At 35.1% G+C, this 26249-nt stretch overlaps 1 long non-coding RNA gene across 1 annotated transcript; it reads left to right on the forward strand.

Annotated features, from left to right (window-relative positions):
• The first annotated feature begins 8294 nt into the window (after positions 1-8294).
• On the forward strand, positions 8295-25750 carry LOC131068994 (uncharacterized). Its single transcript, XR_009112089.1, has 3 exons — positions 8295-8499; positions 13636-13709; positions 25455-25750. It is a non-coding gene; the product is annotated as an uncharacterized LOC131068994 (long non-coding RNA).
• Positions 25751-26249: the final 499 nt, after the last annotated feature.

The raw sequence follows: 26249 nt of genomic DNA on the forward strand, positions 1-26249 counted from the left end.
TTGGCAACATATCAAACAATTTTCTTTGAATCAACATGTGCACACACGCCACTTCAAAGAGGGGCAAAATGTAGACATATGAATCTAACCACTTTCTTAAATAAATATTTAATATTTATTTTAACCTCATTCCTCCTATTAATTAAATCCTATTTAATTAATTTCTTCATTTTCATCTATTTGATTAAACAAATTATTTAATTTATTTAATCAAATTCACCTAAACCTTTTCTAGCCTTTAATTAAATAAATCACTTTATTTAATTAATTCCCCTCTCTTCCTTTTAATTAAATTTACATTTAATTTGACCCGTTCATGGGTTCCCCAGGGTCAATCCTTTGAATGCTCAACTGGATGGGGAGACGGTGAAATGGTCAAAACTAGAGAAGGGGTGGGTGAAAATAATTTTTTATGGGGCGTCAAAAGGTAATCCACGGATTTCAGGTGCGAGATGTGTGGCTTGTGATGATACAGGGAAGATCTTCTTTACAAGTGCAAAAAGGCTACAAGATGGCACTAATAACGAGGCAGAGGCTCAAGCGGCCTTACTAGCAGCTGAACTGCTAGTAAATATGATGGTGACGAAGGTACATCTGGAGGGTGACTCCCAAATTGTAGTCCAGGCTTTGATCGAAGGTAATACACCGTGTTGGAAATTGAATAAATATATACACAACATATGTGAAAACCTGAAATCTCTCCAAAATTATTGCATATCGCGTGTGAAAAGAGGAGGAAATGTCATTATGGATGGTCTATCAAATGAAGTGTGTGAGCTCGCACTAGGGGAAGTGAGGTGGCGCGACTGCAAGAAAGATATAGTGAGATGGAGTTAAGGCTTCTTGCCAAGTTGGTACGTCAACAAATTCAAATTTCATGTTAGAAGGCTAGCATTTCATCTAAGGTCATGTAAATGAGCATTTATTGTGGAATACTTTTTGAAATGGCGGCGGTGGTGGAGTGTGTTGTCTTGAATACTAATTTAGGAATTCTTGCGCATTTAACGAGAAGAGTATGTAAGTTGGTGAAGATAACTTTTGACACATTTCATCGGATTTCTCTGCAAATTCTTCAGCGAGTACCAAAATGGAAGCCAATTTTACTCTGCAGTCTTCCAAGCTAATGCCAGCTTTTCAGGGACCTGTCCCCCTGAAGAAGCTTGAGAAGATGTTTCTTGCAAAAGACCCCTTGTTTTTTAAGGCAATTCAACTGGTCTTGGTGAAGAGGTGGCGGTTGTCGACCACAAATACAGATGCAGAGCAAATATTCTCTCTTAGCATGGTGTGGGGATTGGAGTTGGGCTACACCTGTGTAGATGTGAGAATTTTTTTGAAGAAAATCATTCCATGGGAGTATTTGTTAAATATGGAGTCCTTGCTAGAATGGGATGTGTTGGGTTGGGGTTTCAATCTCTTTGAAGGCATCCCAAAGGATAATGGGGAGTTGTGGGCGAGGCACTCTTGAATTCAATTCCTTTGTTGCCGTGAGGAAGCCCGAGTCCATTTTAGAGATGATGTGAAGCGAGGATGGGAAGGGTTGATGATCTTCATCCAGATTATGGATATCAAGGATGTAATTTGGCAGGAGGGTGGGGAGGTGAGATTGGTGGAGGATATGAGATGCAGGAGGTCTATTACGAGAAAACTATCGACATAATCGACAAGGCATGGTGTAGTGGGTGGTGCGGCGGGTGGGAGTGGCGGTGAGATAGAAAGACCAGTTTTGCGAGGGTTAGTGGCTGAAGATGCAGAATGAAGAACTGGAGACTCACATGCTTCAAGGGGAAGATGAGGATTTCACTGGATTAGGGTACCTCTGGGCACATCTTTTTGTTTGGATAAGTTTTTTAGTTGATAAACTTAAAATTATATTTTATGTTAAACGATAAACTCTTCGACTAGCTTTGATTGGCATGATGTATTTTGAATTTTTATTTCAGATGATGTGGGGGTGGGCTAGGGTTTGAGCAGTATACATTTTGGGAAACCATGGTTTTAGATAGTAGGATTGGATGGTGGTTGGGGGTGGTTTGGGGGAGTGGTTTCTTTTTGGAAAGTTTGATGCAGTTGTACTTTTCAGTTTAAATAAATAAAATATAACTATTATTGATAATAAAAAAATTACATTTAATTAAATTGACCCTTGCATATAAATAAGTATAATTTATTTATAAAATCCCCCCCACTTGTATCTATGCAAGTTGCATTTATTTTAGTTGAAATAAAATATTTTATTTTAATTAAAATTCTTTTTCTCCCACTTTCGATCTCCTACTTTTCCCACTTGCCACCTAAACATTCTTATAGAACCTATCTAATCCTAATCAATTAGCTTTAATCCCTCTAATCATGTCCCTTCCCTAATTTTGAGGAGGCCACTTCTCAAATTTGGAGGAAAGTCTTCTAAATGCATTTAAGGCTATATTTCTTCAACAAGCTAACTTGTTGAGTTCCCCCAAATTTGGAAGGACTCTTACAAATTTGTCCCCAAAGTCTTCTAAACCATTAATGGTTAATTCAACCCTCCCCTCATGGTTAGATGCTTTCTCTCTAACTTAACCCTCATCTAACCCAAGGGTCTTATCAAGCACCCATGGCTTTAACCTTGGTTATCCTATTAACCCTTGCACAAGAGTTTACTCCTTGGGTAAAAGCTTTATCCAATGGATAACTCTAACCTAACCTTAACCTTACCTCTTAAGGCAATTTGCATGTCTTCTCGGGCATTTAATGCCTCTTGCATCTCCTCTCAAGCCACCTCTTGTTGACAATTGTCACCATTTTATTAGTGAGAATTGTAAACATGGATTGAGTAACTTTCAATCCTAACCATTGTTAAGATTATTCAATCTTAACCATCCATTGCCCTATTTCTTGTCTCCACACTCCACAATGTACATGGGGAAGAGATCCCCAAGTACATTGGGAAGAAAAAAAAGAATTAAAAATTCCTTGGGGGACAAGAGAATTAAAAATTCCCAAATAATGAGGTGCATGGGAGAGTGAGAATAGAAAGAGAATTAAAAATTCCCTGGGAAGTTGAGAGTGCATGGGGAAGAGAGAAAATTTGAAATCCTTGAAATGACCCAAGTTGGTGCATTTAAGGTTGGGGGTTGAGAGGGAAACAATACATTTATGGAAAATAGTTGACTTGTCCCTAATAATGGTGATTAGGAACTAGCAAATTATTAGCAAGGGTGATTAAGACAAGTGGGTGGATTAGGAGGATTTGACAAGAGGAGAGAGAATGAGTGGAGGAATTAAAAAATTGGGAAATAATTAATAAGCAAGCTTCTAGAAGAATTAATTAGCTTAAGTGATGATTAGAGGAAAGTGATTTGTAAGAATCACTTGATTTAGTTAATTAGTTAAAATTAATTAACTAAAGGAGAATTAGAAGAATTAATTAATTCATTGACTTTAGAAGAAAGGGAATAATTAATTTATCAAAATAAATAAATTATTTGGACTATTGTGATAGGAATTATTAAATTTAATTAATTATGAGAAGAATAAGGGAATAACATAACTAAATTAATTATTTATGTAGTAAGGATAAATTAATTAAATATTTAATTTTATTTAATTAAGACATCTACTTAAAGTTCAATGAGTGATTGTTAATTTTGATGGCTTCCTTGAGTTGGTGTTTGAAGAAGTTATCTTCTTTACACAAAATGTGAGCATTTTCTAAACAAATGTGTTGTTTGGTAGAAAAGGAGTGGTCATCAAGGGTATATTTGAATATACAATCATTCTTAATGTCAAGGCTATTCTCTTTGATTCTAGCGAAGAAAGTGCATCCTGTTTAACCTATATAAGGAACCCCATTAAAGCAAACAACCTTATAAACACATGAGTCAAGAAGGACATCTCTTGAGTATTTATGAGAGGGAGTTTGGTGTCTCAAGGTTGAGAAGGGTCTAAAGGAACAACGTTGATGCAAAAAATACAAGCACAATCAAATCCAGAAATAGAAGTATGAATTTCTTGTCAGAGAGCATTATTATTGGCCACAATTACAACAAGTTGTGAAGAAGTTTCTGCAATGTTGTAGAGTATGTTAGATAGAAAAAGGAACTAGGCAAAATACAAGGCTATATCAACCATTACCTATGCCAAAGAGGCTATGGGAGGATATAATGAATTTTTTTCTTGGTTTACCAAGGACTAAGAGAGGACAAGAATCCATTTTTATGGTGGTGGATAGATGCTCGAAGATGACACATTTTTTTCCTTGTAGTAATTCTAATAATGATGTTCATGTTGCATATTTATTTTTTAGAGAGGTGGTGAGATTATATTGTCTACCAAAGAGAATAACTTTAGATCAAAATAACAAGTTTGTAGGTTATTTCAGGAGGACATTGTGGAAGAAGTTGAAGGCATATTTGATCTTCATTTTTGAACACCATCCACAAATTGATGGACAAACCAAAGTGGTGAATAGGAGTTTGGGTAACCTACTAAGATGCTTAGTAGGAGATAAGAAAAAATGGACAATATTTTATTTTACCATAGGAAATTTTTGCACACAACAATTTTGTTAATAGGATCACTGGTAAATCACAATTCCTGATTGTATATGAAAGTAGTCCTAGAAATGCTTTAGAGTTAAGGAAGATGTACAAAGAAGAAAATAGTAGCGCTCAAGTTGAAGACTTTGCAAAGAACTCAAATAATTTTCATGAAGACGTGAGAAATCATATTAATAAGATGAACACATAGTACAAGGCTAAGAAATACCAAAAAGAGGAGATATAAGGAATTATATATTGGAGATGAAGTCATGGTTTATCTAAGAAAATAGAGGTTTCCAATGCGAGCATATAATAATTTGAAGAAGAAGAAATTTAAGCCATGCAAAATCTTGAGGAAGTATGATTTAGAAAATGCTTATGAGGTAGAGTTTCCAAGTGGACTTAACAATTCACCCGTGTTTAATATTTCAGATTTGACAAATTATCATGAAGGAACATTACGTATGAAATGGTAGAAGCACAATGAAATATTCCAACAACCACTTATAACAAGGAGGAGATAGAAGACATCTTGGATAGTCACTTGGGTAGAAGCACAAGAAATAAGCAGTATGAATAGTACCTAGCTAAATAGTTCAATGAAGACTTGTTGAAGATTCATTATAGCTATCTAAGGCAGAGGCTGATTGTCTTGGTTTCCCTCGTAACACTTGAGATGTGACAAGGTCACTTCTCAAATTACCTTGGGTGTCTGGTGCAGGAGCATTCAAGGTGTAAGAGCAATTTTGCATCACACAAAAAAAAACTATTTAATTTTTCAATAAGGGCTATTTTTGACTGGGTTACTAGTTTTGGTAAGGTTACTATTTTTAGTAAGTTTTTATTTTAACATGAAATCTTACACACAAACCTCTCGAATGGTGAAATGAAGCTAATATTGAAATAATCATTCCAATCCCTTGTGGCATTTAAGAGATATTCCATGTTTTCTATAAAATTTCTCTAATACAACTTCAATTGCAATTTTAAAGGCCTTGGAGGCCACATATGGGCTTTAAAGTTGACTAGAGTATGTTTTGTGAAGTGTGTTGATGCACACTCTATTGTTGTAGATTTCCTTCACAAGCTTTCCAATGATTTATGATGATTGGTTTGAAAGTTATGGCTCGTAGAAGTTTGAGCACTGAAAATCCAATAAAATATCTTATTAAGTGAAAAAGTGGTCGGTTAGACTTTTGACACACAAAAATAGGGGATTTCGTATTTCAAAAAATTCTAGGTCGGTTATACATTCCAAGTAAAGAAGATGAATGAGGTTACAAAAGATAGTTCCAATAGTACAAATTTTGGATTTGGATTGCAAATTATTGTAATGAGAAAGCCCATGTGGCTATATAGCTTGTTATTTTCCAAATGTTGTAGTTTCATTTCATTGGGATAATAGAAATAAAATATTTCCTTTCTTGCATTTTATGTTTATTTCTTCATTGTTGTTGTTGTTGTTGTTGTTGTTGTTGTTGTTGTTGTGTATTTGAATTTGTAAGGGGATTACCATTCATCATATCATGCTCAAACTCATGCTCTTTTTACGACCATTCTTACTCCATTAATTGCTACATTATATGTATTGCTGACTTCTCGTTCTTCACTGGCATATATAGCCCTCGTGGCCATATATTTCATGCTTTCACCTTCTATTTGTATTTGTTACAAATCTAAAATAGTTTGTTCAAACTTGAAGGATAAAGAACATGACAAGATTTGGCTCTATTTCTTCACTCCATAAACTTCATGTATGTGCAAGAATGACCCATCATGATGTTATTAATAAACACCAAAAAAAGTTATAGGATAACAAATCAATTAGATCACTAATTTTGGCCATGATGAATAGAATCTTCAGGGTTCATAGGGTTTGGATCAAGTGTAGACGTAAGCCATATATAATGATTCTCTATCTTATATTGGCATGTCCCCTTCACTAATAACGAATCCCACTCAATGTCTTCAACTATTTTAGTAGGGCATTTTATGATCATATTTGTTTTGATTATCATTTTACTTTAATGCTTGCCTTTGAATCTCTTAAATCCCTATTAAAATAATTGGCATGGTCTTCTATTGTTAATGAATCCCATTAATTTATGTGGCCAACCTTTTGCATTTTTCACTCAACCAACACATAATCAATGCTAGGTTTTTCACAACAAAGGTGTCAAAGACGATATATTTTTCTTTTTCATTGCATGGTAACAAGGCACATTTATTTTAAAAAATGCGAGGCCTAAAGACCAGACAACCATGTCCACCTCTTCCACGTGTGTGCCTCTGTATGAGAAAGGAAAGGTGGCTCTCAATGGGCTCCCAACTGTTTCCACATATCTATAGCTTGTTATCAATGTGTTTATACTTGAATATGCTACTATAGGCATTGGAAGAGGAAACAAACTATGATTGCATTCATGAGTTGTGATTCTCCTTGTTAAGCCAAAGAGAAAGTCATAAAATAAACAAACTCTTGTTTCAAACTCTCCATTAAAACTTGATACACATTTGATCGCCACATAGAGATGTAACACATGGACAAAGACTTAAAGCCACCAAAAACCCTAACACACTTGAACTCCCTTGGTCAAAATCAATTTTTTCGCTAGTTAAGTTTCTCTCCAGTCGTATATGCTACATAGAGAGTAAGCACACAAGAAGGTATTTTAGATAGACTTAAGGTAAATAAGACACTTAGATAACAAGACATTTCAAATTTATTGGAATGACTATATAAAAAATGAGGCTTTGAAGGACATGACAAAACTTCTAAACAATTCCTTATGACCCATGTAATCTCCTACTCACCTTAAACGCTCTTGCGAAAGTAAAAAAGAAGATGAAAATAACATGACTAGGAGAAACACAAAGATCAACAAGACAAAATTCAATAACCAAGATGCTTGTTTGGAGCTGGAAGCCACAAAACACTAACAATGCTCACACATAGAAAAATGTGCAGGAAATCCTTCAAAAGAAAGAGGAGTGTTTTTGAGCAACGTCAACACAAAATTCTTTAATATTAATAATACCAAACAAACAATTCTCACAAGACAACTACAAACAAAATATACCTCTTGAAAATTCTATAATTTCTTTAAAAAAGGTTATTTACATGTCTATTAAACCTTACATACAATTATTAATTTATATAATTACTTTTTATATTTTATTTTTTAAATACATATTTATTTTTGCATATGTGCTATAAATACACTTTTATATAAAAATTAATTAATCTTAGAATCATCTTTCATTAGATTTGTTATAGTGAATAACATAATCTACATTTGATACATTCTACGTCATTCTTTGCATTGTGTAATCTCATTCCAATTTTTTCTTACTTCAAACAATCTTTTTATCCATCATTATCTCAAATTAATTAATCTTAAAATTAATTTTCATTAGATTTATTATAGTGAATAAGATAATTTATATTTGATACATTCTATACCATTCTTTTGATTGTGTAACCTCCCTCCAATTTTCTCTTACTCCAATCAATCTCCATCATCATCTCAAATTTCCATTTAATAAAATAAATACTTATGAAACAAAATATTTTCAGATTTTCTTGGAGAAAAGTGCGACTAGCCTAGCCTATATTAAGAAAAGTAATTGAAACTTGAAACATTTATTTTCGAAATAATTTTTCCATGTGTCGCTCCATTGAATCACCCGCGTAGGAGAGCGGGTGTTTTTTTTTTTTAAAAACACGTCGTCCACATCCAACCAAACGGCTATCTCGCACGTGGGAGGCTGATTATTTGGTTTGGAAATCTTTAATCGTACCGTTGGCCATGAGTATTTGATAATGGCAGCAGCGGAATTGGAGAGACAAAACAGAGGAGGTGATGAGAGGCAGAGCAGAGGCGGTGATAGCGAAGGTACAGGAGATACATAGCAGAGGTGGTGATAGCTGAGTCACGGGAGAAGCAGGGGAGAGGAAGAATTGCTTCTTCCAGGCAACGTATGCTAGTTTTTAATGTTTATTATCTCACATTTCTTGCAAAATCATGGTTAGACTTTGTTTATGTTATATGTTGAAAAAATTTTGGTGTGAGAAATTGCTAATGATGCTTCTCAATTATGAATTTTCTTTAGAAAGGCCTTTTCCATTCACCTCAACCTGGTGCTTCCTCATGGTTTGCATTGCCCATCTTTGTCATCTTCAATTCCCTTGGGCCCATCAACCAGCCATCCCTCATTTACAAGTTCCAGTCTCTCAAATAAGCACGGGCTTAAATCATAAATTTAGGGCTTCAGAGGGTAAAGAGTATTTCCATCTGGGGCTACTTGAAATGCCATTGCTGTCAGACGAAATTGTTATTACTACCCGCTAACACGGAACTGGGCATTTTTCTGGATTTTGATCACATGCGAAATAAGAAAATAGCGTAAGAGCATCATGTTTTTTTAATTGACAGATCGCATTCCTGTTATACTTTCTTTGTTGCTTATTTCCAACAGGTTGTGGCAATATGGTATTTACTGACTCTTTTCTGGCTGTTTCTAGATTTTTATGGGTTTTTAGGGTTTAAATCCTGCAGTGGGTCTGTGCAATATATTAAAGTAATTTGGACCTTTCTAATGCATATTTGAACAGAATGAGGAAACCTATTTTTACAGAGATTGAGATAATTCTCATAAGTTTATTCAGAATAATAGTTATTTGGCCAGTGTTATTTAGGAAATTTATCCTACATTTAACTTGAAGTTCAAATTTGAGTTATCCTGTTAAGTTATTCAGCAATGCGGTTTTGTGAGTGACCAGCTTGATACCAAGGACCAAATGACTATAAAAAATTAGACATACTACATTTGACTGGCAGAAAACAACATTATGTTTGTTTTGCTTTGGCATCTATAAATATTTTTGTTGGTTTTGAGTTTTTGACAAATGTAGGTATGCAAATAGGGTGTGGTTCCAAAAGTGTATGGAAACTCTCATGAGTAATTCTTATAGTGTAGGCTTTGGTTACAAATTTACATCGACAAATTAATGTTAATCCAAGTCTCTCACTTGTCAGAAGGTTTTTGGGATTATGAATCATCAGTTCCATGAGATTATGAATCATTAATTCCCTGAGCTCATTCCTCTAGTTTCTTTGCATCTACATCCTCAATTTTCATAGGTGTATACTCATACCAGTCACGTAAGGTATTGGATTTTGGGTCTGGAATCTTAGTACAGTAATCCCTATGCTTAGGTTTCTTGTTATCAGGGTCAGGTATTGTTTTAGGTGGAAGAAAAGGAAGCTTAGCTACAATGTTACTGGGTACTACTAGTAAAGATTGGGTCCTGGTACAGGTACGTTTGAGGTGTTGGTATGGTTGGGGTATAACGTTTGGGTTCTTCCTGGGTGCCTGGGTTCTCTGTGGGTCTTTCAGTAGGACCCACAGAGAACCCAGGCACCCAGGAAGAACCCAAACCGTACCCAAGCATAGTTACATTACCATACATTAAAACCTAAGTTTCACTTTTCATAGTATTGTGACAGCATTTTTAATCAGAATATGCCAGCAAGCAAGCAATTAAATATCATTTCAGTTGCATTTGTGAGCTATACCTATGAACACGGGGTTAGTAAACTTTATATGAGCATTAATGAGATTGATTTCAGTTGATGTACATTATGCATATGTAGCAGCTGTTTGCTTATGTTTTGTGAAATTGTTTTCCTTGTGTTGTTTATGATTTGACATTTTGTCAAATGTTTAAAAAATGGACTTGAACCATCTTTTGCACTTGACACAACTAGTGGTAGTGGCAATCCAATTGATTGTGGTTCAAATGAAATGGAACCAAATGTTGATATTGACCTTGATGCTTCTGATGGAGAACATGAATATTAAATATTGATTGTAATTTGACATTTCATTATGTAATGACATTTTGAGACTTGAGTATTTTTATTATTTGCAAATTATATCAAATTACAATCAGTATTTAATATTCATGTTCTTCATCAGAAGCATCTATCTATCTATCTACCCAAGGAAATTTGTTTTCTTTTTTTTTTTCTTTTTGCTGTACCCACAAATCTGTACCCATATCCGTATTTGTACCCATACCCGAATCGGTAACTTAGGTTAGCTATAACCATAAACTTGGATCATTTACATAACAAAGGAAAAAAGAAAATATTTGTCCTATAGAGGATGTTCCCAAACCAAACTCAATAGCATTTACTAAAAAGTGATTCCAAAATAATGTGCCAAGTTTCGCTTCCCAATTACTCAGTTTTCTTGTGATGGTCTCATAATAATAGCCCATTAAAAACTGAACTGGAAATTTGCTACTAGAAAAGAGAATTTGTAAAATAATAAACCAAGCTGAGAAGTATCACCATAGATCAATACAATCTATATAACATAGTTATGCAAGTTCCTGCCAAATATTTTATCCACTGTAATGCAAAATTGTATTATTGTCTACTCCTCTTGCACATTGAACAACTCATAATCAACAACAGATAGATTTTTGCCCTCCTTCACAACGAAATCTGCAGGTCAGCTACCTTAGTCCTACACTATTTATTGACAGCAAGATTTATGGATCCTCTAAAAATGCTATGCCTTTTTTTTTTTGAAAGACTACAGTTGATCCTTCCTTAGTAAGATTCATTTCCAAAACACAAAACCCAACACATGGACACAAACACTTGAAATAACAAACAAGCACACACACAAAAAAAGAAGATTTCAAAGATTATTTAGCCAAAGAAGGTTTTAGAATCCCCCCTAGAAAGGACAAACATTGGTGTGATAGATACAAGGTGCAGTTGGCTAACATGAGAGAGAAGAGGTACATTATGTGAAAGGACGTTACATGAAGGAAACAAATAAAGAGACGTTCCATGCAGTCAAACAAATAGACTTGGCTGTATAAAGCCCATGCCAAACATATTAGCACCATTACACGTGAAGCTTTAATTTTTCAAGGCCAGGAATGGTGGACAATAGAGCATTGTCGATAGCCATGGAAACTCTTATAACTTCATTTGTAGCACTCCATGGCATTATGCACAAGTCACTTAGAGGGGCTCCTTTTCACTCATACGTTGGGTTGACAATCAATAGATTGTCCAATGGAGTGTTGGTGAAAATGGCGATGATAGTGGTGATTGAGGCCATACTTTGTAGAGGGAATGCAACTATCTAAATTGCAACTAGGGCTTTCTTCATGCTATACCTTTTTTCACCTTTTGACTTAGGATTATGGAGGCAAAGGTGGAGGAGATATATTTGACACCAAGAGTGAGTATGAGAATACAAGGTAGAGGTAGAGGCCATGGTGTGAAAGGCCACAAAGAATTATAACGAACTTTTCTTGAAGTATGAGATCCCTAGATGATTTTCTTTTCAGATTTTAATCTCCTTTTGTCTAGCTAAACAAACTATGCTTTCTTCTCTCACAGTCACGATTCTTGTAATTTCATTGCCAAATAATAATCATTACAATTAACTAGTAAATTTTCTTTATTAATATGAATATTGCTATAATGTGGCTAATATTAGATCCTTGAATGGCCACATGACTTGGTATCTTTGTAGCATTTTGTCTTGTAGGCCATTGTTACTTGCCACATGTTACAGTCTGTTTGATGGTCTTGTATCTTGTGTTTCTGGTGCAAAGTATATGTTGTATTGTGCAGCTTAGGTTTATATATTTTTTGCTTTTCTGCTGAATTTACTTTTAGGCATAACTTTGATATAAGATTCTTTCCATTTTGCTTAATTTTAGGCAGTTTTTTGCTGCGGTTTATTAATTTTTCTAATTGTGTGTTGGTCAATAGCGTTGTCATTAAAATAACTGTTAAATTTAAGGAAGATTGTTGCAGACTAGACTAAGAGTTTGCAACTTCTACTACACTCATATCTCATTAATGGCTCCCTTTTTCCCAAACCAGTTTTCCAAAATTGAGGCCCAACTCTAAATTTTTATTCTAAATGAAAAAATTGAATCAATTACACAAACCTAGTACAAATAGTCATTAAACAAGTGCACAAAAACAGTCTAGAAGAATAGAGAGTCACATGTTTTTAACATCTAGCTCTCTAGCCAATTTTTCTCTCTACACATCTCCTCTCTATATACATGATTGAATAATGGTATACTTGTAACATGAAAAATTTGAATTTGAACTACTGTTGAAGAGGTTTCTGTATGTGATGATTTTGAAATGTAGAACTGAAGGCCATTCTTTGAACTATTACCTAACATTCAGGGGTTGGACCTGCCATATAAAGGTCATCTATTTAATAGATTCATGAAAGAATATTGTTGCAGACCAAATGGAGAGTTTGCAACACTGATATTTTCTGAATGGCCTCCTTTTTCCCAATTTAATTTTTCAATTACACAAACCTAGTAGACATAGTAATTAAACAAGTGCACAAAAGTAGTCTAGGAAAATAGAGAGTCATAGGTTTATAATATTTAGTAAATGGGTTGTTAACATTTGGCCATTATATAGCTCTCTAGCTAATTTTGCTACCTATACATCTCTCCATACACATGATTGCATAATTGTATACTTGTAAGTTAAAAATTTTGATCTTAGCCTATTGTTGATGACAAGAACTAAAGACAATTCTTTGAATTGTTGCCAAACATTCAAAGGTTGGACCTGGCACATTGAGGGCATGTATATCATGGATTCATGAAGGAAGATTGTTGCTTACCAAACTGAGAATTTGCAACTTCTAGTACACCCCTATTTTCCTAATGGTCTCCTTTTTCCCAGTTTGGAATTCCAAAATTTACACTTAGCTCTAAAGTTTTATTTTAAATGACGAAGTTGAGTCAATTAAACTAACCTTGTACAAATAGTCTTTAAACAAGTTTACAAAAATAGTCTAGTAAAAAAGAGAGTCATAGGTTCTCAATATTCAGTAAATGGGTTTTTAATATTTGGCCATTATCTAGTTCTCCAGCTAATTTCTCTATCCACTTATCTCCTTTCTGTACACATGATTGAATAATGGTAGATTTGTAATCTAGAAAAATTGAATTTGGCCTTTTGTTGATGAACTTTTTGTTTTTGATGATTTTGACATGTATATCTGAATACTATTCTTTGAATTGTTGCCTAATATTCAGGGATTGGACCTGCTACATGGAGGGCATCTATCTCATGGATTTGTGAAGGAAGATTGTTTCAAACCAAGCTGAGAGTTTGCAGCTTCTACTATACCCATATTTTCTTAATTGTCTCCTTTTGCCCAATTTGGTTTTCAAATATTGTGGCTCAGTACAATTTTTTTTTTTAATGAAAAAATCGAATCAATTACACAAACCTAGTACAAAAAGCCATTAAAATAGTTCAGAAAAATAGTCTAGGAAAATAGAGTGATATGTTTTAATATTCAGTAATTGGATTTTTAATATTTGGCCATTATCTAACTCTCTATCTAATTTTGCTATCTACGCATCTCCTCAATGTACACATGATTGAATAATGGTTTATTTATAACCTAAAAGATTGACTTTGGATGATTGTTGATGAAGTTTTCATTTGTGACGAGTTTGACATGTAGAATGGAAAACTATTCTTTGAATTGTTGCCTAACATTCAGTGATGGAACCTGTTATATGGGCTCGTATATCACATGGATTCATGAAGGATAGATTGTTGCAAACCAGATTGAGAATTTGCAACTTCTACTACACCCATATTTTGTTAAATGGTCTCCTTTTTGTCAATTCGGTTTTCTGGGATGCCAAATCAATCAACTCAATGGCTTGAACTAGCTTGGATGCTTTAGGCTCAGCTCTAAATTCTTATTTTAAATAAAGAAAATTAATGAATTACGCAAACCTAGTACAAATAGTCATTAAACAAGTGCTCAATAATAATCTAGGAAAACAAAGAGTAATAGGTTTTTAACATTCCATAAATGGGTTGTTAATATTTGACCAATATCTAGATCTGTAGCTAATTTTGCTATGTACACATTTCCTTTCCATATGTATGATTGAATAATGGTATTTTTGCAACCTGGAAACTTTGAATTTGGCCTATTATTGAGGAAGTTTTCAGTTGTGATGATTTTGACATTTAGAACTGAAGACTATTCTTTGAATTGTGGCCTAAATTCAGGGGTTGGACTTGGCACATGGAGGGCATCTATTTCAGGGACTCGTCAAGGGAGTCTTTTGCAGATTGGACTGAGCGTTTGCAATCTACTACACCCATATTTTCTTTATGGTCTCCAAGTTCCCTATTTGGTTTTCCAAAATTAAGGCTTAGCTCTAAATTTTTATTTTAATTGAAGAAACTGAACCAATTGCACAAACCTATTACAAATAGTCATTAAACAAGTGCATAAAAACAGTCTTGGCAAACAAAGAGTCAGATTTTTAATATTCAGTAAATGTGTTGTTAAATTTTGACTGTATCTAGCTCTCTAGCAAATTTTTCTGTCTCTCTTTTCCGTACACATGATTTAATAATGGCATACTTGTAGGGTTCACCCTGTAGTGTGATGGTTAAGTTGTGGCATTGTTGACATTGTCAACAAGGTTCAAACCCTGCTAGGCTACTGTGATTGCAGACTTGTGTCATATGCCTTGCTAGTGTATGTGTCATGTCCCATCATAAGAAGCTAACCAAAAAACATTGAAGGAAAATAAGATATTTCCTTGAATCACAAACTCCTAAATACTGATCAGGTCATTACAGATTATCACTTTTTAAATACTAGCCAACCAGCCTTTTTGTAAATGCTAGTCGGTTACCTTAATTAATCCCACTCGGCAACCAAGTAATGATTACATTACACTTGAAAGGGATAGTGATTCCTTGTAGGATCGTACCTCTCCAAACTTTTAGGTCATGACCACCTGCAAATGAAGATTTAAAAGGAGGATTTCCATTTGATAAAAAGGCTGGTGAAGAATGAGATCTGATTGAATAAAAAGCAAAAAAAGCAGATAAGAAGATCAACTTGTGAAATAATTAACGTACAGAAATTTAAGAGACCAATAGGATTATTCCAGCTTTGAAATCGATTAATTAGTCACTGCAATTTTTCATTTGAAATAGAAGACAATTCTAATCTGCAAAAAGGGGAATAAGAAGTTAAGAGATCGATCAAGCAAGCGAGATCCGATCTGAATTTGAAAGACAACAAGTAATTGGATTATTAAGCACTAAAAATCTGAAACTATATGGCAGTAAGATATAGCTGAAATTTTTTATATTCTTGAAGCAATTGGTATGCCATATGTTGAATCCTATGTTTGTTAGTTTGAGAATTTATTGACAAATTTATTTATTTAAGGCAATTGCCTTTTGTAAGGCAATCATATTAAGATATTGCAAGGGAACATAATAGGGAAGTGCAAGAGTACGGGCACCCTCAATTAATTAGTCCACCCATATAATTGGTAGTTTTGGGCCAAGGGGTTGAATTGTCTTGGTTGGATGTTCAACGCCCTTAGGCTTAGTTGAGGAGGGTAGTTGTCCAGACACCCTATTGTGCTTTCCCCTCAAGTGTTTGATATGGTTGATCCTTATGCTCGTCTTATAATGTGCATATTTACAATAAGAGTTTCATCATTATCTTGCTTCATGTTAATTGATTATTTTCCCAAATTCAATTGCTATAGTGTAAGAATACTCTTATAAATAAATTGTATCATTGGTATTGTTATTTTTGGGCAAAATTTAAGTATATCCCAAAAGGGGACATTACAATTGAGATTAGAGCTTTGATCCTGTCAACTTGAGGATGAAGCCCATATTAGAGAGAGAAAGAAGAAAAATGGTAGGGAGATGTAGTAGACCGGTTCCCTTAAATAAGTAGACAACTTGTTGAGTTGGATTACTTGTGGGCCAAGGGGTTGAATTGTCATGGTTGGATGTTTTGTGCCCTTGGGATTAATTGTGGAGAATAGTCTCTTGGCGCTCTATTTTGCTTTCCCATCAAATCGATTAGGCCAACATTGCACTTCTATATGTTTGTGCCTTTTATGTATATGCTACATGCCTTACATGTATATGCTTAATGCCGTACGTAATTATATGTATGCTTCAGCCTTCAGGCCTTACATGTATTTACTTGTATGCTTCAAGCCTTTTGCATATTTATGTGCATGCTTCATGCCTTACATGTGTATGCCTCATGCATTACACGTATTTATGTGCATGCTTCATGCCTTATTTGTATTTATGTATGTATACTGTTATCACAAAAGCTTGCACTCTTTGCTGAGCTATCAACTCAACAACCTTGTGAAACATGGAAAAAACCCCGAAGTCTGGGACCTTGTGAAGGGGGTTGAATCTCCGGAGAAGGCTGGCTTCCTTCTCAATCCAGGTACATGTGTTGAACCAACGCAACGCTTCAAAACTAACTCCTAAGCCTATCCTAAAAAAGTGCAGAGTTAAAGGGAAGAGAGAATGCTTGAAATAGAAGGAGGTGATGCACCAAGAAGAGATTTTTCCTATCCCTACCGAAATGACACAAAGAATTAACTGAAACACCTAGGAGATGCACAAACTTCAGATGCATGAGTGACTCCAATGTATGTATGGAGGTTAGAATTCACTAAGTGTCAAGAGGGGAGAAGGAATCCCACAAGTCACACTCAGAAAACAAGTTAACACAACATATATGGAGAGAAAATTCACAAGACATACAACTATGATGAAGGTAAGAAAGCATACACGACATACATAAGTTGAAAGAAGGCAAGAATGGTGATTTTTCAATTAATTATAAGGCCAATGGCCAAACTTACAGTTGCATAAATGCAAGATAAATACAAGAGAAATGAGAGAGCATGGAATAGCTCAAGCCAGCAGGGAGAGAACCCTTTACCATGAGGCTTAACAACCTTTATATAGAAAAAATGGTTACAAGGGTGATCATGACCCCTGCATGTTAGTCTAGAAGTGCAGGGAAGTGCATGCACTTGTCTTGTACATGCAAGCAACCTATCCATACCCACAAAGTGCAATCCTGAGAAGGTGGATTGACTAACCTTCCAAAGTTAGACATGACATAAGTCGTCACCAAGCATGGCACCGTACCTCCTTTGATGGAAATTCTGCCAAAAACATTTAATGCACCATTGTGGCTTCACACAAGAAAGTGCACATGTCACCAAAACTGTTGGAGCATTTAAAGCCTTGAGTGTTGATCACACCATCCGGAAGTGTCGCTAGTCGAAAGGAAGTCTAGGGACTTCAGAAGCTCGGGTTGTCGAGACGACTAAGAAAAGGGAAGAACTTCGGGATTTTGGGGTTCCGTAGTTCCGGGATAGGAGAAAGGAGAGAAGCAAGGAACTTCGGAACCTCGGGGTACCGAAGAACTTCAAAAGGCTAAGGAAAGAACTTCGAAACTTCGGGTTCTGGGATAGAGAGAGGAAGAGAAGGAAAGGAACTAGAAAAGGCAAAGAGGGAAAGAACTTCAGAACCTCAGGGTTCCGGAGTTACAGAGAGAAGAAGGGGAAGCAAGGAAGAGAACTTCAGAACCTCGGGGTTTTGGAGTTCCGAAGAAAAGAAGGAAGAAAGGCTAGGAGGGAACTTTGGGTTCTGAAGTTCCGGGGAATTGCGCAAAGCAACTTCAGAACCTCAGGGTTCCGGAGTTCCAGGAAAGGGGAGAAGCAAAGAAGGAACTTTGGAACCTCGGGGTTCCAGAGTTCTAGAGAGGATAAGAAAAAGGGAAAGAAGGAGACGAACTTTGGAAGCTCGGGGTTCCGAAGTTTCGGGAAAAGAATAAAGAGGCAGTAAGGGAAGGAGGGAAGGAACTTCAGAACCTTGGGGTTACAGAGTTTCGAGAGAAGGCAAAGAGAAGGAACCTCGGGGTTCCGGAGTTCCAGAGTTTCGGAGAAGGAAACAGGAGAGGCAGGGAGGAACTTCGGAACCTCGAGGTTTCGGAGTTTCGGGAAAGGAAGAAAAGGCCAAGGGAGGAACTTCCTTCGGACAAGGCAACACTTCACACTTCAGATTGCTTTTCTGCTTGGTCAACTGGGGCAGTGTTGGTCCATGGAACATATCTCTGATCGGTTCTCACTGATGGACCAAGGGTGTCATAAAATGACAACATATACTTCATGCCTTATTTGTATTTATGTATGTATACTTCATGCCTTCTGTCTATTTATGTGTATACTTCATGCCTTATGTGTATGCTTCATGCCTTATGTGTAATTATGTGTATTCTTCATGCCTTACGTGTCTTTGGTTTTATCCTTCATGCCTTACATTTATTTATGTGCATGCTTCATGCCTTGTGTATTTATGTGTTTATACTTCATGCCTTATTTGTATTTATGTGTATGCTTTATGCATTACATGTATTTACTTGTATGCTTGATGCCTTACGTGCATACTTCATGCCTCACGTGCATGCTTCATGCCTTACATGTATTTATGCGTGTATACATCATGCCTTACATGTATTTATGTGCATGCTTCATGCTTGACGTGTAATTATGTGTATGCTTCATGCGTTATGTGTATTTATGTGTGTATACTACATTCCTTACGTCTATTTATGCGTATGATTCATGCCTTACGTGTATTTATGTGTATGCTTCATGCCTTATGTGTATTTATGTGTATGCTTCATGCCTTATGTGTATTTATGGGAGTATATTTCATGCTTTACGTCTATTTATGTGTATGGTTCATGGCTTGTATTGACTTGTATGCTTCATGCCTTACGTGTATTTACTCGTATGCTTCATGTCTTATGTGTATTTATGCATGTATTCTTCATCCCTTACGTGTATTTGCTTATATGCTTCATGCCTTACATGTATTTATGTGCATTCTTCATGCGTTATGTGTATTTATGTGTGTATACTTCATGCCTCATGTCTAGTTATGTTTATACCTCATCCGTAACGTGTATTTATGTGTATGCTTCATGCATTACGTGTATTTACTTATATGCTTCATGCCTTATGTGTATTTATGTGTGTATACTCCATGCCTTACGTCTATTTATTTGTATGATTCATGGCTTACGTGTAATTATGTGTGATCTTCATGCCTTACGTGCATTTACTTGCATGCTTCATGCCTCGTGTATTCTTCATGCCTTATGTGTATTTGTTTGTATTCTTTTCATGCCTTATGTGTATTTATTTGTATGATTCATGCCTTATGTGTATTTATATGTATAATTTATGCCTTACGTGCTTCATGCCTCATGTGTATTCTTCATTCCTTATGTGTATTTGTTTGTATTCTTTTCATGCCTTATGTGTATATATATGTATAATTCATGCCTTACGTCTATTTATGTGCATGCTTGATGCCTTATGTGCATGCTTCATGCCTTATGTGTATTTATGCATGTATAGTTCATGCGTTACGTCTATTTATGTGTATGATTCACGCCTTACGTGTAATTATGTGTATGCCTCATGCCTTTCGTGTATTTACTTGTGTGCTTCATGCCTTACATGTACCAAATGTGTATGCTTCATGCCTTATGTGTAATTATGTTTATGCTTCATGCCTCACGTGTAATTATGTGTATGCTTCATGCCTTAGATGTATTTACTTGTATATGCTTCATGGCTTGCGTGTATTAATCTGCATGCTTCATGCTTTATGTGTATTTATGTGTGTACACTTCATGGCTTACGTGCATTTATGTGTATGCTTCATGCCTTACGTGTAATTATGTGCATGCTTCAGGACGTACATGTATTTATGTGTTTGCTTCATGCGATATGTGTCTGCATCTTTCATGTATTGTGTGTATTTACTTGAATGCTTCATGCCTTGTGTGTATTTACTTGTGTGCTTCATGCTTTGCCTGTAATTACTTGTATGCTTCATACCTTGCGTGTATTTACTTGTATGCTTCATACCTTGTGTGTATTTACTTGTATGCTTCATGCCTTACTTGTATTTATGTACATGTTTCATGCCTTACGTGTATTTGTGTGTATATATTTCATGCCTTACGTCTATTTATGTGTATACTTCATGCCTTGCCTGTAATTACTTGTATGCTTGATACCTTGCGTGTATTTACTTGTATGCTTCGTGCCTTACCTGTATTTACGTACATGTTTGATGCCTTATGTGTATTTGTTTGTATATATTTCATGCCTTACGTCTATTTATGTGTATACTTTTGTTTTTGTTAATGTGTGTGTTTACTTGTATTCTTCATGCTTTACGTGTATTATGTACATGCTTCATGCCTTATGTGTATTTATGGGTGTACACTGTATACTTCATGCCTTACGTCTATTTATGTGTATTTTTCATGCTTTAAATGTATTTACTTGTATACTTCATGCGTTATGTCTATTAATCTGTATACTTCATGCCTTATGTGTATGCTTCATGCCTTATGTGTATTTATGTGTACGCTTCATGCTTACTTGCATGCTTCATGCCTTGCATGTATTTATGTCCATGCGTCATGCCTTATGTGTTTTTATGTGTATACTTCATGTCTTAGGTGTATAAATATGTATGCTTCATGCCATACATGTAATAATGTGTATACTTCATGCCTTATGCGTATTTATGTGCATGCTTCATGCTTTGCATGCATTTATGTGTGTATACTTCATGCCTTATATCTCTTTATTTGTATACTTCATTCCTTAAATGTATTTATCTGTATGCTTAATGCCTTACACGTATTAACTTGTATGATAAATACATTGCGTGTATTTATGTGCATTCTTCATTTGTTACATGTAATTATGTGTATGCTTCATGCCTTATGTGCATTCATGTGTATGATTTACGCCTTACATGTATTCATGTGTATGATCCGTGCCTTGCATGAGTGTATACTTCATGCTTTACATGTATGCTTCATGCCTTATGTGTATTCATGTGTATGATTCATGCTTTACGTGTATGCTTCATGCCTTACGTGTATTTACGTGTAGACTTCATGCTTTACACCTTATTTGTATTCATGCGTATGCCTTGCATGTGTGTATGATTCGTGCTTTACATGTATGCTTCATGTGTTACGTGTATACTTCATGTTTTGCACCTTACATATATTCATGAGTAGTCCTTGCATGTGTGTATACTTCATGCTTTACATGTATGCTTCATGCCTTACGTGTATTCATGTGTATTATTCATGCTTTACGTGTATGCTTTATGCCTTACGTGTATTTAGGTGTATACTTCATGTTTTACACCTTACATGTATTTATGAGTATGCCTCATGCCTTACATGTATTTATGTTTATGCATTATGTCTTACGTATATTTATGTGTTTGCTTCATGCCCAATATGTTTGTAGCATATTTGCTCCATGCCTAATAAGTATCAAAATACCAAATCGATCTAGAGTCTATAAGAGCTTTCGAATGCTGCCCTGAAACCTCACCTTATCAAGAAAGTAAATAGGTGTCTTTTGATTGATATTTTGTGGTGTTTTACAAAATCCTATAATGAAGATATCTGAACCTTCCGATGAGTCTATAGTCTATAAGAGATTTCTAGATGCTCTTGGCACACTGGTGATTGAGGCCATAGATTGTAGAGGCAATGCAACTATCTAAATTGCAACTAGGGCTTTCTTCATGCTATACCTTTTTTCACCTTTTGACTTAGGATTGTGGAAGCAAAGGTGGAGAAGATATATTTGACACCAAGAGTGATTATGAGAATACAAGGTAGAGGTAGAGGCCATGGTGTGAAAGGCCAGAAAGAATTATAACAACCTTTTTTTGAAGTATGAGATCCGAAGATGATTTTCTTCTCAGATTTTAATCTCCTTTTGTCTAGCTAAACAAATGAAAGATCCCTGATGGATCTCCTTGCTGATCTGCTGTAGTTTTTAAATTAATAAACTATATTTTCCTGTGTTTCCTTTGATGGTTTTAGAGAATAGACAGAAGTTGCAGAAGGTTTGTTTATTTTTGTGTTTTTGATAGTTTTTCAGCAAGTAATAATTGAAGAATGAGTACATGAAAAGAGTACTGGAAATAAATGTTCATACACAGCCAAATCAGAATCGAACCAAGCAGATTTCTAATTATTTAAATCAAATAATTATCCAGATAGTGATTCCAACCAATTCCAGGAAGATTACAATAACAATGAGTCCAACCTGGATGAAGAGTGAATATTGTAATCAAGAAAGAGGCTGCGGCAAACATCCAAAGCTCTTACATAGCTTCACGTGGGAAGAGAAATGGCTGCAAAGTACAGCTGTATGGCTGTTAGGTGATGCCAAGCCGAAAACCCCAATCTCCACGCTGAACCCTAACTCTGTTCACTGAATCCTCCATAAAAGATGTCGTACCAACTCTAAGGTACTGAAAACTGAATGCAAGAACCAAATAACCACTGTGTTGGGGGCTACGTCCCAGACAGGCAAGACCCTGGGGTTTTCGTCCCAGATGTTGAATCGCTCTCCAGAGCAAATTCTCCAAATCAAAGATGAAATGTGTAAAAAGATACTTAATAATTAGGTTACCATCTCCTTATAACTCCTTCCCTCTAGCTCGAACCCTAAAAGTGTATGAAAAGTGCACTTAGGCTTATAAAGTCTTATTTCTCATTTTTAGTTGCCAAGTATAGAGAAAACGCCACTTTTTTAATATAAAAGAATTCCGTTCATCAAAAGGGTCCCTGGCAAATGAGAAACATTTAGAAAAGTTCAAGACCTTTCCAACGAGCTATAACACATGGGCATATGCATCCAGATGAAGCCAAAAACCCCTTATTATTCCAAAATGGCTATAAACATAGCCTTATTTAATTAATTAAATGCTAACTTAGGAAATATTTAAATATATTAAAAATATAACCCAAATAGTTGTAGAAGGCTCAAATGACTCCAAAAGTCTGAAACGGACCCTGTCACCTGTTTGTGACTGATGTCGGAAATCATGGATCAACTGGCAGTCTCATCCCTAAAATCTAGGGATGCTCCTAGAAACTAGGAAACACACCCAAATCTCCTGAAACTGAAACCAAGGAATGGTCTCATGGAACCCCAACCCTGGACGCTGTCACAACCTCGTAAAAAGTAGGAACTGCCTCCTAAAATGTAGGAACTGCCTCCTAAAATCAAGGAACTGCTCCAAACTGGTCTACTACTGCCAGAAACACCAAATCCAAACACTGAATATCCTGACTGAGTCTCTATCCACCATTGCCAACCCACAAGACTCCGTAATAGGCTAACTCGGCTAACTCACATGTCTTTGCTAGATAGAGCTAAAGCGGGGACATGACAACAAACTATGCTTTCTTCTCTTACAACCATAATTCTTGTAATTTCATTGCCAAATAATAATCATTACAATTAACTTGTAAATTTTCTTTGTTAATACGAATATTGCTGTAATGTGGCTAATATTAGATCCTTGAATGACCACATGACTTGGTATCTTTGTAGCATTTTGTCTTGTAGGCCATTGTTACTCGCCACATGTTACAGTCTGTTTGATGGTCTTGTGTCTTGTGTTGTTGGTGCAAAGTATATGTTTTATTGTGCAGCTTAGGTTTATATATTTTTTGTTTTTCTGCTGAATTTAGTTTTAGGCATAACTTTGATATAAGATTCGTTCCATTTTGCTTAATTATAGGTATTTTTTTGCTGTAGTTTATTATTTTTTCTAATTGTGTGTTGGTCAATAGCCTTGTCATTAAAATAACTGTTAAATTTAAGGAAGATTATTGCAGACCAGACTAAGAGTTTGCAACTTCTACTACACTCATATTTTCTTAATGGTTCCCTTTTTCCGAAATTAGGTCCCCAAAATTGAGGCCCAACTCTAAATTTTTATTCTAAATGAAAAAAATTGAATCAATTACACAAACCTAGTACAAATAGTCAAACAGTCTAGAAAAATAGAGAGTCACAGGTTTTTAATATTTAGTTAATGGTTTGTTAATATTTGACTATTATCTAGCTCTCTAGCCAATTTTTCTATCTACACATCTCCTCTCTATATACATAGTTGAATAATGGTATACTTGTAACATGAAAAATTTGAATTTGATCTACTGTTGAAGAGGTTTCTGTGATGATTTTGAAATGTAGAACTGAAGGCCATTCTTTGAACTATTGCCTAACATTCAGGGGTTGGATCTGCCACAGAAAGGTCATCTATTTAATTGATTCATGAAGGAATATTGTTGCAGACCAAATTGAGAGTTTGCAACACTGATATTTTGTGAATGGTCTCCTTTTTCCCAATTTAATTTTTCAATTACAAAAATCTAGCAGACACAGTAATTAAACAAGTGCACAAAAGTAGTCTAGGAAAATGGAGAGTCATAGGTTTTTAATATTTAGTAAATGGGCTGTTAATATTTGGCCATTATATAGCTCTCTAGCTAATTTTGCTACCTATACATCTCTCCATACATATGATTGCATAACTGTATACTTGTAAGTTAAAAACTTTGATCTTAGCCTATTGTTGACGACAAGAACTAAAGACAATTATTTGAGCTGTTGCCAAACATTCAAAGGTTGGACCTGCCACATTGAGGGCATCTATATCATGGATTCATGAAAGAAGATTGTTGCTTACCAAACTGAGAATTTGCAACTTCTAGTACACCCCTATTTTCCTAATGGTCTCCTTTTTCCCAGTTTGGCTTTCCAAAATTTACACTTAGCTCTAAAGTTTTATTTTAAATGACGAAGTTGAGTCAATTAAACTAACCTTGTACAAATAGTCTTTAAACAAGTTTACAAAAATAGTCTAGTAAAAAAGAGAGTCATAGGTTCTCAATATTCAGTAAATGGGTTTTTAATATTTGGCCATTATCTAGTTCTCCAGCTAATTTCTCTATCCACTTATCTCCTTTCTGTACACATGATTGAATAATGGTAGATTTGTAATCTAGAAAAAATGAATTTGGCCTTTTGTTGATGAAGTTTTTGTTTTTGATGATTTTGACATGTATATCTGAATACTATTCTTTGAATTGTTGCCTAATATTCAGGGATTGGACCCGCTACATGGAGGACATCTATCTCATGGATTTGCGAAGGAAGATTATTTCAAACCAGACTGAGAGTTTGCAGCTTCTACTATACCCATATTTTCTTAATTGCCTCCTTTTGCTCAATTTGGTTTTCAAATATTGTGGCTCGGTACAATTTTTTTTTAATGAAAAAAATGAATCAATTATACAAACCTAGTACAAAAAGTCATTAAAACAGTGCAGAAAAATAGTCTAGGAAAATAGAGTGATATGTTTTAATATTCAGTAATTGGATTGTTAATATTTGGCCATTATTTAACTCTCTAGCTAATTTTGCTATCTACGCATCTCCTCTATGTACACATGATTGAATAATGGTTTATTTATAACCTAAAAGATTGAATTTGGATGATTGTTGATGAAGTTTTCATTTGTGACGAGTTTGTCATGTAGAATGGAAAACTATTCTTTGAATTGGCGCTTAACATTCAGTGAATGAACCTATTATATGGGTTCGTATAGCACATGGATTTATGAATGATAGATTGTTGCAAACCAGATTGAGAATTTGCAACTTCTACTACACCCATATTTTTCTTAAATGGTCTCCTTTTTGTGAATTCGGTTTTCTGGGATGCCAAATTAATCAACTCAATGGCTTGAACTAGCGTGGATGCTTTAGGCTCAGCTCTAAATTCTTATTTTAATTAAAGAAAATTAATGAATTACACAAACCTAGTACAAATAGTCATTAAACAAGTGCACAAAAATAATCTAGGAAAACAAAGAGTAATAGGTTTTTAACATTCCATA

This window comes from Cryptomeria japonica, chromosome 4 (genome assembly GCF_030272615.1).
Source record: "Cryptomeria japonica chromosome 4, Sugi_1.0, whole genome shotgun sequence".
Lineage (NCBI taxonomy): Eukaryota > Viridiplantae > Streptophyta > Pinopsida > Cupressales > Cupressaceae > Cryptomeria > Cryptomeria japonica.